Source organism: Podarcis tiliguerta, assembly GCF_965153285.1.
Source record: "Podarcis tiliguerta genome assembly, chromosome: 2".
Taxonomy (NCBI): Eukaryota; Metazoa; Chordata; class Lepidosauria; order Squamata; family Lacertidae; genus Podarcis; species Podarcis tiliguerta.
In genome coordinates this window covers 40,429,419-40,442,729 of record NC_139535.1, presented here as the reverse complement: position 1 = coordinate 40,442,729, position 13,311 = coordinate 40,429,419, and the positions used below count along the sequence as shown (strand labels likewise).

The 13,311-nt window shown below is 42.9% G+C and overlaps 1 long non-coding RNA gene across 1 annotated transcript in view; it reads right to left on the bottom strand.

The window, feature by feature from the left end:
- The window catches only part of LOC310667199, a 48,914-nt gene extending 35,603 nt beyond the window's left edge, over positions 1-13,311 (bottom strand). The window contains exons 1-2 of the long non-coding RNA XR_014506196.1: positions 13,238-13,311; positions 12,639-12,735 (exon numbers count right to left, since the gene is read on the bottom strand). This is a non-coding gene — a long non-coding RNA (uncharacterized lncRNA). The remainder of the gene's footprint in view (positions 1-12,638; positions 12,736-13,237) is intronic.

Here is a 13,311-nt window from a genome sequence, read left to right as displayed (position 1 = left end):
AACAGAATGAGGTCATGCAAGGACATCTGGTCTTAGGGTGATGCACCATATTGGATTGCATTCCACTCCACCAAGCCACTTTGGAATAAAGCTGCACTTACTTTACATGTAACTTTAGGGATGACATAGAATCCCCCTCCTTGTGCTGGGGGACTGGGCAGAAAAGAGTTAGTGGGATTTTAGGGATTTTGCTGATGTATTTTGGAAGAGGGGGAGTGGGAGTGGAGAAGATCCCTTGGCATTCCCAAACAGCTGGGAATCGACTGGCTTATACTTCCGGGGGCCATTTAAATATGGAATAAATAAGGAAGATGTTGTTCATTTTGTGTGAGTGCCTAATCCCACATTCTGAATACAAATGGATTTAACCTTGTCCCTTCAAAAGAGCTGGGGACAATCAGAATCATCTTTACAGAAGACTGCGCCTGCTTTTAAATTAGCTTTTTAAAAAGTAGCAGCCATTCTCTCCTTTCCATTTTCCAATTCCCATTCACTGTCAGCACAGATAAATACAGGCAGGCCAGGGCTAAAAGCTGGCCTAAAGTTCAAATAAAAGTACGGGGGGGGGGAGGGTTTCCTGGGCCTCCAAAAATGCCTGCTGCCAAATGTTGCTGGTCTGAAACCATGCAAGTACTGCATTCGGACCCACGGCTGTAAATAGCCAATAAGGTGTTGTTGGTTTTATTGCATTGATTGCATCAATTATTAGAAACTGCCATGAAAGAAGTGTTGTTTAAAATAAACACATTCTTAACTTTTCTTTAAAAAAAGGGGGGGCTACAGCATTTGAACCTATTTAGGTTACTAGATTGCCAGTTACTATAAGTGATGGATCCCCCTCCCCCCCAATCTATTTGCTTTCTTAAGGAATTTTCTTCCAGGATAAAACAATGTTCCTGCTCACTATCATGTGAATCTCTCCCTAACCCAGTTGATCCCACTTCCTAAAATTATTCTGAAAATAATAAAACAAAATGTTAATAAGCTAACGGTGCTTCCACACACAGGGGCGTTGTTCATATTATGTGCAATGACCTCAAAATGTTGCTCCATATTATTTTCCCATTTAATCAGGACTGCAGAAAATCTGATAGTAATTTTGGATTAAATGGGGGGAGGGGGGTATAGATGTTTTGGTGAGGAAGATGCCATTTGGAAACTCTGAAAAAAATTCATGAGCAGCACCAAATCCACAACAAACCAGTGTGGAAGCACCCTACATAAAATTTTACTGGACTTGCAGGTGCTATTTTTAAGTGTTTTATCATAATTTGCTAAGGGGATATATATGTCCTGGCAGACAGATTTGCTTCCCCTCCCCCAGCAGCACCCTGTGTATCTTGCTTATTTTCACTGTGTCTCTGTCTAGAAATTTGGCTGTGGAAATTGTTTGCCTTGTTTGCTTTGATTGCCATCATTATATGTTCAAACCGGCAACAAAATTCTTATACAGTGGTACCTTGCAAGACGAATGCCTCGGAAGACGAAAAACTCGCAAGACGAAAGAGTTTTTCGTTTTCTGAGCTGCTTCGCAAGACGGATTTCCCTATGGGCTTGCTTCGCAAGACGAAACGTCTTGCGCCTTTTTTTTAAAACCGCCAATGCATTCCTACGGGAAACTGTCAATACACATTGGTGCTTCGCAAGACGAAAAAACTCGTAGAACGAAAAAACTCACAGAACGAATTAATTTCGTCTTGCGAGGCACCACTGTACATAGGGAAAAATTCAAGAGAAGGATGTGGAAACATGGAGCATCTCTTCAGAACTTAAGAAAGTTTCGGCATTATAGCAGAAGAATATAGCCTTTACAGATACATTTTTTGCCCTGTCTAAAACCTTTGGTCTGAGGAAGGCAAGGGCTTTACACAGCTTAGGAGTATTAGGCTAGGTAGATGAAAGTGCACTACTGTTTCTGCTTGACATCATAGTACAATGACATCAAAGTACAAAACTGGTTAAAATACTTCTTCAAAATGAAATGCAGTCTTCAAGCCCATTCTACCCTTTGGTGCCATGTTTGAAGTATTCATGAGTTTCTCTTTCTCTTTCTTATTTATTTTCACTATCCGGATGTCATTCAAGGTGGATAATCGTATTATTTTCATCATCACTAACACATACTTTATATTTATACAGTGCTCCTTGCAACCTCCCTGTTGTTGTTGTTGTTGTTGTTGTTGTTAAGAAGCCAAGTTAGCCAGTATTAAAGGTAAAGGTACCCCTGCCCGTACGGGCAAGTCTTGACAGACTCTAGGGTTGTGCGCCCATCTCACTCAAGAGGCAAGGGGCCAGCGCTGTCCAAAGACACTTCCGGGTCACGTGGCCAGCATGACATCGCTGCTCTGGCGAGCCAGAGCCGCACATAGAAACGCCGTTTACCTTCCCGCTAGTAAGCGGTCCCTATTTATCTACTTGCACCCAGGGGTGCTTTCGAACTGCTAGGTTGGCAGGCGCTGGGACCGAACAATGGGAGCGCACCCCGCCGCGGGGATTCGAACCGCCAACCTCTTGATCGGCAAGCCCTAGGCGCTGAGGCTTTAACCCACAGCGCCACCCGCGTCCCTAGCCAGTATTATCCCCCCCCCCAATTTTGCAAGTGGGGGGGCTGAGGCTAAGAGAGCCGGGGTCACCTAAAGCTCTTCCAGACAACTTTTTTATGGAGCATTCATCCCGATTTGTTTTTACAAAGTTTGTCTGAAGTTTATACGTTTATCCATTCATTCTGCACTTTTGTTTTGCAGCGATTGTATGACATCATGTCAGGTGATTGTTATCCCACACTTTGCAGCACATTTGCTTACTGCAAAAAGGCCAGTTGGGAGGGGGGGGGCTCCATTAACAGATAAAGCACAATAAAGTGTCAACAGCATACAGAGAATGGCTGTAGTTCAGTGAAAGAGCATCTTGCATTGCCTGGAGAAGTTCCCAGGTTCAGTCCCTGCCATCTCCAGTTATAGACGGGAATTTCTCCTACCTGAAATCCTAGAGAGTTTGCTGCTACTCAGTGTAGACAATGTTGAGCTTAGATGGATGAATGGTCTGAGTCCAAGGCAATTTCCTATGTTCCTATGAGGGGAGCATAAAAATAAGTAGGAAAACAACCAATTCTATATCCAATGGGCCAACTAAGCTGCAGAAAAAGCAGGCCACTACAAACTGAAACAACTCCAGCAGCCCATCTACCAAATCAAACTGGCTCCAGTTAAAAAAAATGGAACAAACTGAGCTTGAACAAAACTCCATATAGCCAAGACAAATGGGACTCTCTGACACTAAAACAAAATTGGGAAGGTACCAGCTGAACCTCTTTGCATGAAGAGTTCATCAGGCCGTAGAAAGTATAATCCCACCTGAAGGAGGGACACCAGGGATGCTAGTAAAAGAGCAGGCAATTCTGTTTCCCTGATGCTTCTAAAGTCAAAAAGAGCACTTTGATTTGTGCCCATTGTACACCTGTAAACTGCTTGCTGCAAGTGAGTCTTATTCTTTTTGTCATCCGGGTCTCTAATGACAGAGATATGTGCAAGCGGTAGGGCCAATAACATTCTTTTCTGGACAAGTGTGACTTCTCTGGACTTGTTTTCCAGTCTGAACTAAACCATACTCGGGCAACGGTACCAGGCCCCTTCTGCTTCCAGTCAACCGAGCCCTGTGGCAGAGACTTTCATCAGCTGTTGTGGCTGTAGATGATGGATCTTTAGTGTGCTTTTGTGTGGTAGGAGACCATTGCTGCCTCTGGTATATAACGGTATTTAGATGCCTGTTAGGGACGCGGGTGACGCTGTGGGTTAAACCACAGAGCCTAGGACTTGTCGATCAGAAGGTCGGTGGTTCAAATCCCCGCGACGGGGTGAGCTCCCGTTGATCTGTCCCTGCTCCTGCCAACCTAGCAGTTTGAAAGCACATCAAAGTGCAAGTAGATAAATAGGTACCGCTCCGGCGGGAAGGTAAACGGCATTTCTGTGTGCTGCTCTGGTTCGCCAGAAGCGGGTTAGTCATGCTGGCCACATGACCCAGAAGCTGTCTGCGGACAAACGCCGGCTCCCTCGGCCAATAAAGTGAGATGAGCGCCGCAACCCCAGAGTCGGTCACGACTGGACCTAATGGTCAGGGGTCCCTTTACCTTTACCTTTCAATGCCTGTTGCATAGTTTCATTCTGATGTCTAGAAAACAGACCATCCAGATCAGGCAGGAGTAGTGTGGAAATCACTAAAATGCTGGGAAAGCCTATATTTCATAGCCTGCAAACAAACAAGGCCATTTTGGGGGGAGTTGCATGTTTTTGGTATCCAAACAACAATCCCTCTGTGTGCCATGCCTCCCCACCCCCCATTTCCCTTAAGTTTTTTCCTAGAGCATGCTGTTAGTATGCTTCATTTCAAACTACCCTTTGCTGGAATACATTCACTGTTCCAGAAAGTACAGCTGACTTCACTTTGCCTGCCTAGGTTTACAACCCAAAATGGAAGCGGCTCCCATGGTCTGCAGATACAGGCTGCTCCTAGCGCCTGTAGGCCGGGCGAAAGAAAAGAGCAGCCCTACCATGGCTGAGGCGTCATGACGTGAGAGACCAGCTTTCTCCCTCATGAAGGAACGTCGAAGTCTATTAGGGGAGAATGGTTTTAATTACTGACATCATTTCTAAGCAATCTTGCTGAAAAGTGACCATTTGTGGTCAGGGAGGGCATGTGCTGGAATGGGGGGGGGGGGAGCATGTGTTTTGAGGCTGCAGAGGGGAAAGTTTCCATCCCACAGCAAAACTGGCTTAATAACCATTGCAAACCCAGCTCTATTGTTTGAAACTGAAATGCTCCACTCAGTTGCTAGACAATAAACCTGTTGCTCCGAAAAGAAAGCAGTTGTTCAAAAGAGATGTTGAGGCTTTGGCTCTGTCCTTCTTTGGTGCCCTGCAGATTGTTCACACACTCCGATTTTCAGGAAAATACACTGTCATTTTCATAGCGTACAATACAGGCCATTCTCCCAGGCCTAGGGTTGTAACCAGTGTCTTTTTGCATAGTGTTCCGCTGGTGCACTGGGGCTTCTTCGGTTGCATGAACCCAAAATCTGCTCCAAACCACTTAGTGCTGATTTTAAGTCTGCACAGGGGACAGGAAAGGAAGAGGGAGCTCTGTTGGGTGCACAGCAGTCTGTTGTGCCAGCCGAACTGCAACATTGGATGCAGCCTCTCATTTCTGGTAATTTTTCACTGCATAACACTTGCATCCAAAATTGATCCTGGTGACATGGCAGCGATTGTGTCAAGAAAAGCATTGCACATCACACACTTCCTTGAAACAAGCTGCTGTTGCTGCAGTTTTTGGTTTCGTGTTGGGAATCTCAACTTCCTTTCTTCATTAATTGCAACTTTATTTTATAAGCTTGCTTTGTTTATGAATGAATGACATTTCCAACCCACTCTTCATTGCCAGTGCAGTTCTAGAGTCGCTTGCAATTAAAACAGATCAGCATAATAATAATAATAATCACCGGAGTGGGGGCAGATAAATTCCAACCAGCCAACATTAAAATAGACATAAGTTCTGGCACCCAGCAAAAGGCTGGCGTCAACAGCTTTAAAGAGTAAGTACCAGCCATTGCGTATCTCAGAGAAGACAAAATTCCAGAGCTGGAGGACCATCAACATGAGAGAAGGCATTCAGGGATCCGGGCCCAAAGCTGTATACAGCTTTGTAAGTCAGCACAAGTACCTCAAAACCATGAATGTCATTTGCTTTAGAAGCTTAGTGGCTGGATGGCAGATAACTAGAGTCTTATATTTGTGGCTGGCTTGCAGGATCTGTAAATTCATCTCTGTGATGAAAGGAGCTGAATCACCATGCACAGATAGCAAGCTTGGGCCCTTCTTCATTGCAACATCTTCTGCTTACTATATTCATCCAAGTTATGCTAATTCCTTGCAGAGATAATGCAAACGAGTCTCTGAAGTACATTTATACTGTGCTACCTAACTTTTGCCCATCTGACATTCTGGATTTTGGACCACACACCCTCAGATGCTGACACACATTCCTCGTTTTGGAACTTCGCTTAGTACCCGGGACAAAAGTTTGTACACGAAGCAAGTTTTGAGAGAGGGAGCAAGGCTTGCCACTTCAGGTTTCTAATGCACTGTAATTTTGTAATGCCGAACCTGTGTTATCCCTGGTTATCTGAGACCCTACTTATCTGAAAGGACTAATGCATGCTGGTAACTTGTAAGGCTTACAGGGTCTCCGGCAGCTGCCTCTTATTGTGCAGGCAGGTAACTGCAAATTAGACTTAATCATCTGGTTCACCTCAGCGCTGCAATACGAACCATGTTTAAATGTTACCTCACAAATGAGAAATAAAGCGGTTCAAGTACGCCAAGCCTTCATCAGATTAAATCAGAAACAAAGGTTTTATGTACAGATGAACCAAAGTGGTTGATTTCTAGCATGGGAATGGAGTCAAGCTGTATCATAACTGCTTATGAAGGTGCCTTGTGAAGATTTCTGTTTACAACTCTACTGTGCTGCATTAGCGTTGGCCAACAGAGAGATCATTTTGGCTGAATGAATTGACTGAAGCGATTTAGTCCTGATTCAGCGGAGTGATCAGGGAGGCAGTGGTGCTCACCTGCCTGACAGGCAGAATCTGGGTACCACTTTGTACTCTCAGCATACCCAAAGGAGGAGGAGGTACGTGTAAGTTTGATCCCCACAAATGACTTGTGCTGTAACAGATCTGCATGTGTAACCCGCACGTGTCACGTGGATTGCTGTCACTGGGATGGGGGCCACTGCCTCTCTTTGGTCTGACCTTGATCGCTGCTTCCTATCCCAGAAGGATTTTATATTTAATTTTCCTTTTTTTAAAAAGGAAATGAAAATTTAGGAGGTACAAATCATGAACATTTTCCTGCTCTGTCGAAATGGGTTCTGATTTTTTCTTCCCCCCCCCTCCCATATAATTGGAGCACTGGTCAGTTTCATAAGTACTGTATATCTCCCGACTCTGTGCGCTAGAATCAGAGCCATGCAGATAAGGCTGTCATCAGAGATAACAGCAGTCAACAACCCACAGTGTCATTATCTCAGCAAAGGGAAAAAAGCAGGCAGCTCCCCTCAATATACAAACTGCAGCAGTTATATATGTCTCCTTTACAATGATAGATGGGATGGGATAAAGGGGGAATCTAACAGAAAACCTTCAAAGCCTGTCTGATTACATCCTCTCTGTTCCAAATGGTGAATATTCTTTCCCCCCACCCGCCCCCACCCGCCGCCTTATGCAGAGCAAACAATGTGCTTCCCTGTGTGTGAGAGAGACGTGAGAGAGACCAAAGTGGCTGCAATAGAAAACTCTCACTCCCATGAACCTTTATTCAAATGGAATTTCTTAAGATGAAATAATGAAGCACTGATTGTCAAATATGCCCAAGTGGAAGGCAAACAAATCTGCCAGATCAGGGCTTTTTAATTTGAAAAAATAAATAGAATAAACGCGAATTTATTTGCAACCGCTTGATTCCTCTCAGGAAACATTAAGCCCTCCCTTTTACTTTGCATTCCAACTTCAACAGCATAATAATCTTCAGAGTATGCCTATGTTGTGCGAACTGCTGAGACTGAACAGTCTGCAGTTGTGTGTGTGTGTGTGTGTGTGCACCCGCGCACCAGAACCAACTTCACCGCCACAGACTGCTGCTCCCAAACACTGACTTTTGTCTCAGCACCAATATACCGAAACATCTTCACAAAGGTAACAACATGTTGTAATTGCCCTTTGAGTGTGCAGGCAAATTGCAAAGCACCAATCCAGTTGATTCCAATTAAACATCCTCATCAAAGAACACTGAATTCCAGAAGCAAAATGTATCATCATCATCACCATCATTATTATTATTAGCAACAACAACAACAACCATAATGAGACGTGTGCAAAAAGCAAAAAAAGCATTTAAAAATGGTTTCTGGCCCTGTTTTCTTCATGCTCATTTCTGAAGTGACAAGAAAGACACAAAGGGGCATTTAATTAAATCAAAGGGTAAGGGAGAGAGAAATGGCCATGGTGCCTGCTATTATGTTACAGTTCACTAAAATGAAAACTTATTTTTAAACCTCTGGTATTAATTTGAGATTATTCAGATACTTAATTAAAAGTGCAGCATGTGTTAAATATTATTTCAACAAAGATTATCATCAAAACCCTATGTAATAAGATCCTCCAGTGCTTAGAGCAATATTTTATGCAAATTTTCTGTGCCGCCAAATGAAGGTCCCTTCCTCCCCCCCCCTTTTTTTTTTTTTGGCTCTGCAATTTGCTGCAGCAAAATGCTCCAGCCAGGAGGAAAAGTTTCTATAATAGCAAAAATACTTATAGATAACGTAATGCAGGATATATCATCTTGGCGGTAAACATGCCTTCAAGATCAGCTCCTTTTGCTGATAACGCCTTCATCTAAATAAATAGAGAACAAATCCTGCAGACCCGGAGTCTACGATTCTGGCTGCAATTAATTGGGGTAACTTTGCACTCCACAAAGGCTGCAAAAATTTGGTTTTATGGGAATCCTGCTACAGACTGCAGGCTTCGGCCTCACCACTACCTGTTAGGAATTGGCCAAATAGTCATATCAGAGAGAAATGAGATTGTAAACTCTGTAGGATGAATCTTTCCTCTCGGAGCCTGCTCCTTTACTCATGTGAGCAATCCCAAGTCTGATAGGCCTTATCATATGCATAATGTGCCAGCATCTGGTGTTTGCCCCAAACTTTAAGATACCTGTTTTTAAATTTCAAAAATTAATGCATTCTGAACAATTCATTCTGATTTAATGTAAACCACAGTGAAGTAAAAATGAGGACTGTTGAGACTCGTCATACCTGTATCTGCTGAAAGTTGGCCACGTAAGTCAAAGCTAACAAACTTCACAAAGCAAAGACTTGTGAAGAGCGATGCACAGGTAGTGAATTACAATTTTAGGTGCCTTAGGTAGGAAGATATTTAAGACTTTTAAAAAAGGATGGTCTGCAATCGCTGCATATTGAATTAGCACAAGTCATGTTTACTATTCAGTAAATAGTTGTTCTCCTGGATATGCATATTAAAAGATGTGAAGCCAGCTCAAGTGTAGGCAAAACAATTATCACCAGTTTGTTGATTGCTTCAGCTATGACCTGTGAGAAGATTAAAAACCTGCAAGACCTTTGAAGATCTGAAATTGTTGTTTCTGTTGCATGATAATAGTATGAACATGACGGCACTCAAACAAATAGTATAATTCCACTGCTTCAGTTTCTCTTTAGGATGCTGGTCTAACAAAACAGCCTAGGACATAAAACATTTTTCTTGAATCGCAAACCATGAAAATGCTATATAGCTCCTAGAATCTCAAGACTTTAAATGGTGACACGGTCTGAAAAAGTGGTAGCTGGTAAATTGCCCTGGCTATGGAAGGAATGGTTTAAAAGCATGAATAGTAACAATAATCAAACAATCCAAAGGAGTAAGATGCCAACCTTTCCTTCGGATTGTGACTCAAGAACAGGAAGAGGAAGGCTCCTGTGTATTTATACACTGAGCATTAAAAGTAATTCATTCTGACCACCCTTGATGTTTACTTTAAAAAAATAACAGGAAGTAAAATGGTGTGTGAGAGTGAATGAGTGAGAGGTGTGTGTGTGTGCGCGCAAAATGATGGAATTGGCCAAATAAATGCTCATTGGTATTGACAGTTTTTGACTCTTCTCATATCTGTTTATGGATTTAAAAAACAAACAAAAAAAACCTTAGGAACAAGAACTCATCTACTAACTTGTTTGCTAAGTGTATCAACATTTCAATAATAATTATACAAGGGCTTTTATTTTTAAACGTGTTCATTTATATGAAATGAATCAGAACATCTTCAACAGATGGTATATCTTACCTTAACAATGGGGAACACCATCAATTACACCCACACACACCCATACAGCCATTTCTATGACTTAAGTGAACACATCTATGTTTATGTGTTCTATTCATTAATCAAACCCTTTCTGGAAGAATCATTCTGTTACAACATCATACCCATTTGCTCTGTGATTTGGGTAGAAGTTGAGTAGCATGGTCCATGGGGGGGGGGGGGAGGGATACGTTGCCTTCATTTTTCTCTGTGACAAAACAAATTGAAATTGTGGGAATTTCATCCTGAAAATTGGGTATGAATTGTAACTATAAATACATTGTAAATGCAAAGATATTACTTCTGTGCAAACATATATTATTATTCCCTCATATGTCCAGCTTATAGGCCAGTGTAGCAAAAGTGGAGTTTTGGATTATTTCTTTCTCTCTCTCTCTCTCTCTCTCTCTCTCTCTCTCTCTCTCTCTCTCTCTCTCACACACACACACACACACACACACACACACTATCTAGCATCAAAAGAAACAGGATAGCACTGCCCTCTATTGGCCTGTGGGGAGAAAATCAGACTCCTGGAGAGAAGTTTACGGAGAATGAGGGGGTCTGACATCCTTAATCTCTACTGCCTGCTAATTAAAGACTTCTTGGACCTATCAGTTGTCATGAAGGAATCAGTGATTCTTTTTATTGTGTCATTTTCATCCCCATGACAACTGAGTCCAAAGGACAATGAAAATATACAGCCTGATGAAGCTGTTAAACAAGTATGAAAATGCCTGTGTTTTTTGCTCAGCAGTCTAAACAATGTGATAATGGCAATAATAGCTCTATTCACAACACAGATCTCTCCCAGAACAACTCTTGTAAACTTTCACTATCTTAACTGTTAAACAAAACTTGGACTTTATCAAGAACCCTTTGTGCTTTATCTCACCACTTTATTTATGTGCTATGAAATGATCCAGATAAGTGATAGAGCCTATCCAGGAAACTGAGAAGCGGGGAAGGAAATTCATGCAAAAGAAGCTCAAAAGCCAGGCGAAAGATACAGGGCTCAATGAAACCGAAGAAGAGCAGCAGGGAGGAAAAGGAGAGATGGGAAGAGTTACAGCTCTGGAATACCAGTGCAGAATTGCTGCAGGCAGCTTGCTGGAATGGCCTTGTTGCAAATAAAAAATAAAAAAGTTTTAAAAACCTGAATGCAGCATGGGTTTGCTGTGTTTCTTGTGCAAGGTACATGCCCCCGTTTGTCTTCAGAGTCCATCCACATGACTGCAGAGAGTGTGGCTGGTAGCTTGTTTGAGCCGGATTTGCAATTTATTTATGGGGAGTAAGTTGCATGGTCCCCATCACCCTAGTTTGAGGCACCATCACTCAATCCCTTCCTGGAAGGTTTGCAATATTACTCTGACTGTGACTGAGGCAGGTTGATGGTAGAAGCCCTTAATCCAGTGCTATTTTTCTAGAAAAAGAGGTGCCAGAACTCACTATCAATGCCTCCCTTTTATAATGGCAACGGTGCCCACCTGAGAGGTGTCGGAACTGAGTTCCGGCTGGGGGAAAAAGCCCGGCCTAAAACTGCTGTTTGGGCTGAGGGGAAACGCTAACAGAATTCAAAACATTTCCTGCTTCTGATGGATCCAGCATTTCTCTGCAGAACCAGAGGTGTGGCCAAACATGGAGGGAGGGGACTAGCAAAGTAGTCATAAGGGGACATCTTGCAGCCAAGCTCCATGCATACTTTGTGGTATAGACAAGTCTGCTAGCAGGAAGAAGTTTATATATGGGCTCCAAAGGGCAGTGGGCAATTACTACATAGCGGGGGAGGTGGAGCAAGGCAAAAAGTTGGCGGAGCCCAAGAGTTTTGTGATTTTTCAAGAGGAAGATGGTGGCTCAGGGAATATGGCTCCATCTTCCAGAGCATCTTTCCTGTTCACAATTCCTTTTAGCTATTGTTCCTATGAGTTGGAAGAACATTGAGGGGTGCTTGTTGATGTTGTTTTTGTCCCACAAAAACAAAAGTTTGCCACATTGGTGATGTAAAGAAAGTTCATGTAGGGAAAGGGGGGGGACACCCTGAATTAAAAACAAACCCCTTAACTGCATTTTAATCTCTCTGATCCTCATTACTTTCGGAAAGTAGATAAAGTTAAGGAGACACAGTTCTCAACTCTTTTGCCTTTATGACCCTGTTATAAACCTTGATGGCGTGTCACAAGCACACGCCAGAATCACAGCCGTGGACATCTGCATCTCTTTCACACATTCTAGCAGTTCTGCTCGGGGTTGTAATGTGCTGGCCGCGAGAGCCTGAGACATGGATGGGGACCCCGAGTGGCAACGTGAAATGTGTTTTCAGTTTGGTCATGCTATTTGAGATAGCTGCTTGAATTCACGACAAATAAATAGAAAAAAGGTAGAATGTAATGGATCTGGCTTAATGAGATTTATCCCTGTAAATTAAAACTGTTTTGGCCAGCCGCGAAGATCTTATGTTTGTTTGCTTGTATGGTTCAGGGCATGGTGCTCATTAACACCTAGAGACACTCAGATCACATGTTAAAGCCAAAAATCCTTCACACCCTATAAAGGAAAAGTCAGCTGTCTGTGACCAATGGCCTCCTAGTCACAGGCTGCTCAGCTACTCGGCCCACAACAATAAGGCATCGTTTGAAATCCCTAATGTCCTTTAATATTATTTTTTTAAGGTTATTTATTCTCTCCCCTCCACTCTCGTACCTTCCCTTTCCTTGTTGGTTTTTCTTTTTAAAAATTTGTAGTACATTGCTTTCAGCTGTGGCACAATCCTGCCAATCCCTATTAGTCTCAGCTGTTTCTGCAAGAGAATCAATTGTGTGACTCATCCTTTTCCTCTGGAATCAATGGGACTTTAGCATGGTTAGCTTTGGTTGGACTTATGATGAGAAAATGCAAATTAAGTTACAGATTGGCTTTAGGAATGGCCTCCTAAGTCCCCCTTAAACCTCAGTTGCCTACGGCAAGGCTGCCATGCCTCTCTGTGACATCACTGCAGCTAAGCCAATGATAGGCAGCAGTCCTGATACTTCTGCCCACATAGACCCATTTAGAAGACAGTTGCTCAGCCACTCATTGGCAGATGATACAGCAAGTTAGAACCTGACAGGCTAGTCAGGTTGCATGTGTCAAGGAAGTTGCATGTGTCAAGCAAGAACTAGCAATTCAAACATTCCTGCTTTGACCTTTATTTCCCAAGAAGTTGGTGAAAAGCCATTCAGGACCACCACGAACACACAATTCTGCAATGTGAATGGAAAGGTCAGTTTGTTAGTCAGGGCTTTTATTCAGCCAGAACTCACCAGAACTCAGTTCCAGCACTTCTCACGTGAGAACGAGGCAGGTGTTCATGGTGGGTTCTGACACCTCTTTTTCT